This window comes from Humulus lupulus, chromosome 3 (assembly GCF_963169125.1).
Source record: "Humulus lupulus chromosome 3, drHumLupu1.1, whole genome shotgun sequence".
In the NCBI taxonomy this organism is placed as follows: domain Eukaryota; kingdom Viridiplantae; phylum Streptophyta; class Magnoliopsida; order Rosales; family Cannabaceae; genus Humulus; species Humulus lupulus.
In genome coordinates this window covers 136,313,270-136,317,559 of record NC_084795.1, presented here as the reverse complement: position 1 = coordinate 136,317,559, position 4,290 = coordinate 136,313,270, and positions in this window count along the sequence as shown.

Below are 4,290 nucleotides of genomic sequence, written 5' to 3'. Positions count from 1 at the left end.
CACTGGATAGGAAGATCGTTGATTTATACAAAAAGACTCAATGACACTTGAAAGGCTACAAGAGGTAATCCCTAATCTATTTGTATGTGATTTAATATTTATGTATGTGTATGATTCTGGCTGGTATTAATATTTATTAAAATGGATCCGTATCTTCCGTTGCATACCTTTGATTTGATCATTTAATACCAACAATTGGTACCAGAGCAGTCTATATATATTTATATATATTAAATATTGTGTGGGTTTCTTGCATTTGTTACATGTATGTTGATATGAATATTGAATGGATGGATGTATTTTTTGAATGTATGGTTGAATGATGGATCGTTAATTATATGGTGCTATTGGGTTTAGAATTTTATTGTTTTTCTAGATAATTGTGTAAGCCATAAAAAGCATAGGAGTTTTGTAAATTTATTTGAGAAATATGTATTTTAAAAAAATGTGTACACAAAGATGAAGAGGAACCCGAGCCTTGCACCCAAGAGGTAGACGATCTGAGCCCCTGCTCACGCACACGCACGCACAAGGCCCGAGCCTCCTGCAGTCGTGTGCCAGACGTAGCCCCAACCTCGCGGCTTCCTATGTGCAGCCCTGTGGCTCCCATCGCGCACCCTGTGCCCATGAGCACTCGAACCTACCTGCCTCCGTGCCTACCAGGCCCATGCACCAGTCCCCTGTCCGACCCTTGCATGCCAGCCAGCCACCCAACCTGAGCCCTTGGTTCCTTGTGCCGCAGGCCTTAGGGCACCATTTTGGTGCCCAAAACCCTAATTCCTAAGTTGTTAAAAAAAAATATTTTTAAATTATTTGAATTTAAAAGTTTTATTATATTATCTTATTTTATTAGAAAATAAAATATCTATCTCACGTCGTTGTCGTTTCATAGTCGCCCTTTAGAATGCAATTTCTGCAGCAAAGACCTCCTGCCCCGCCAGAAATTGCGCCATCTCCTCCTGGTGAGCATCCTGTGGATCTTCTGCATCAGGTTAGTCTCCAACCTCCACCCGAGGTTCGTTGACGGGATCGATGGGATCCTGAGTGGTGGAATTCCTGGGAGTCGTCTTCTTTGTCTGACTAGATTTTGGAGGCATTGTAAAACTGATGAAAGTGTGTTTTCTTGGTTTCGCACTCTCAATGAAAGCACCAAAATGTTGACCTATGAAATTGGCCAATGACCGAATGTACAATATATGACACCTTTTGAACGAAAAGAATATAAAATACGACATAGTACAAATATCTTAAACAAACACACATGAATTTATAGTGGTTCAGCCCTGTTCTGATGAACAGTAATAACCTAATCCACTTAGTCTTTAGTATTGAATTGTAAAACGCCCTAATCTAATACTTTGTAAACTTTTACATGCTTATAAACTTATAGAAGAAAGCCACTTATTATAAGAAAATCCCAGTGGGGCCTTCCTAAAATATGCAAGTTAAGCCGAATAGTTTAAAATAATAATAATAGTTTTCATGAAACGTTTTAAAAATAAATAAATTTCAAGTCCCACTGATAAGTTCTGAAAAGTTAAAAATAAACATAACATTGTTCCTTAGAAATTGGCGTTAATCTGATCGTTTGTTCACCCATAGGATACCCCCACGCCATACACACTCTGATGTCGGAACTCCCCACATCACCACGAATGCCAAAGAGAAAACCTATTTGCTACATGGAAGGGAACAGTAAGGGAGTGAGCTAAAAACATAGTAAGGAAGTACAAACAACACACAAGTAAACACAACAAACATATTCACATTCATACATCATTATACTTCATACTTAACTTTATCATCATACGCCATCATCATAAACATCATTATCATCATAAATATCGTCATCATAAACATTATCATCATAGACATTATCATCATAAGCATTATCATCATATCTTTGTGAACATGGCCCGCTAACTTGTCCATGTCACATCTTGAGGTAAACAGGATCTCTGGTCCTTGAATAACTTCGTCGCGTCCGCCCTATGAGTTATGTCTTCATATCCTCAGTAACTCAGGTTACGTCTTCATATCCTTAGTAACCCCTTTGTTGTGTCACGTTCAACACGCTAACAACCATTACACATCATACAACAAACAGAAGTACATGCAATCCAGTCATATCAAAGCCAAGGAAAACTTCATGAATTTCTTACAATCATTATATAGTATCAAAATAGCATTTCATACATGGCACATCATCATATATATCAATTATATTCATACAAGCCAATCTTACCGTTCATAGCATAACAAATAGAATTCTATCTAACTTCATTACATCAGGTCCAAGCAAAGCAAGAATTGACAAACTTCACAACGAGCCTATAACCATAATCAAATAGAATTCTTTAGCATCACATAAGACTTTCTTGTGCCCAACTCATGTACCCCATGTGTGCATGGGCCATGCACACATGGTGAAAACTACACATATTTCCAACCATGCATATTTACACATAAAATCACCAAAAGAGTAATGCAAATTATACCTATTTTACATGCATGGTTTTTAAGTAAAAATCATATGGTTGAATATTAGACATATTTTTTAACGTAAAAGTGCATTTGCATGCGACATGCATACATGGGAACGTTGATAAAAAGTGACGTTAAAAACAATAATTCCTACGCGCTTATTTCTATTTTTTTCAAAATAAGGATTTAGCAACATACTTTCTTACCATTATTTATCTCATTAAAATCACTAAGTTGATTAAACCTCTTAAAACATTATTTTTATTTCATAAAAATAAATTTATTTGGCCATTTAAAAATATAATAAATCCATTTATTATTTTTAAATTACATTGAAATAATAAAGGCTTAAATTTATTTAAAATACTTATAATTATCATGCTTCCTTAGAAAATAAAAATCTTATTTAAATTAATAAAATTACAAAAATTGATGTGAGAAAAATATAATTTTTAGGTGTGGGAAAAATATATTTTGCTTATGTTATTTTAAGACTTAATCTTATGTAGTATAAATTCATAAGTGATAATCAAATAATTATTTTTAAATTATTAAACTAAACTTTCAGCCACTATTTAATTTATCTAAAAATCACAAGTGAATTAATCTCAACATTTTTCTTAATTAAAAATAAAGAAAATGATATCCATTAAAATGAACACTCATGGTTACATTTAAAAATACCATTTTTAATATTTACATAGTTTAGGTGTTATATTATTTCAACTAACACACAAACTTTCTTTCATTTAAAAGACTTTTCAGATTTTTACCAAAACTTCCAGCAACAATTTAAACCCTCAAAAATCACCAACATAGAATTAAAAAAAACTCATATTTTCCTTATAAAATATATAAAAAAAACGGTAGGTATTTATTTGAGTAAAAATATCATTTTAATGTATATTAAAATTTCCTTTAATTTCTTAAAAATATCATAGCACTTGCAAAATCATTTAAGCATGCAAAAACATTATTTTCATCATATCCTACACCATTTAAACACAAAAATCAGCAAGCCTAACAAGTCAAGAAATTCATCCTTTTCATCATGTCTCACAAAATTCATACATTATTCATAAATGTTAAATCAACAAAATTTAACACAAACCCTAGCATGTTTCTATCATTCAAATAATTGAAAAGAAAAACAAAAATTATCATAGACCCATTTAAAAATCTTACAAACCTATCATGTTTCTAAGACTACAATGGCATGAACACATAAAGGTGAATTAACATGCTTGAATGACCACACCTAGGCCAAAATCCTCATAGACCAAAATAATTAAATCCTTTCATGTTTACACAAAGAACATTTAAGCCAAACCATGCATAGCATCAAATCATAGGAAAAACCTTAGGCAACATAACATCAACATCACCATGCTTATGATTTAAGATCAAAATAATTATTCATAACAAAAGATTGGCATAACACCATACATCAACAATCAATCCAAAACACACATTCCATGAACATATATATAAAAAGGTTACAACAATAAGAATCAAAATCAAGAATAGAGGTTCCATTACCTCCTTTGATCGAAATCAAAGAACCCAAAAAAAAAATAGTTATGGTCACCCTCTTGTTTGCTAGCCTCCAACACCTTATTGTCACCACCAAATCATTAGACCAACAAACAAAAAATCCTAAATAAATCAACATTAGGAAAATCAAAACACCCTTACCCTTGTAGGCCGAAACCCTAAACAACAATCCCTATGCTCTTGTGAGATTAGAACCTAGCATCATAAAGGACTTCCATTAAACTAGAACCAAGAAGAAGAGAACAAGAAAAT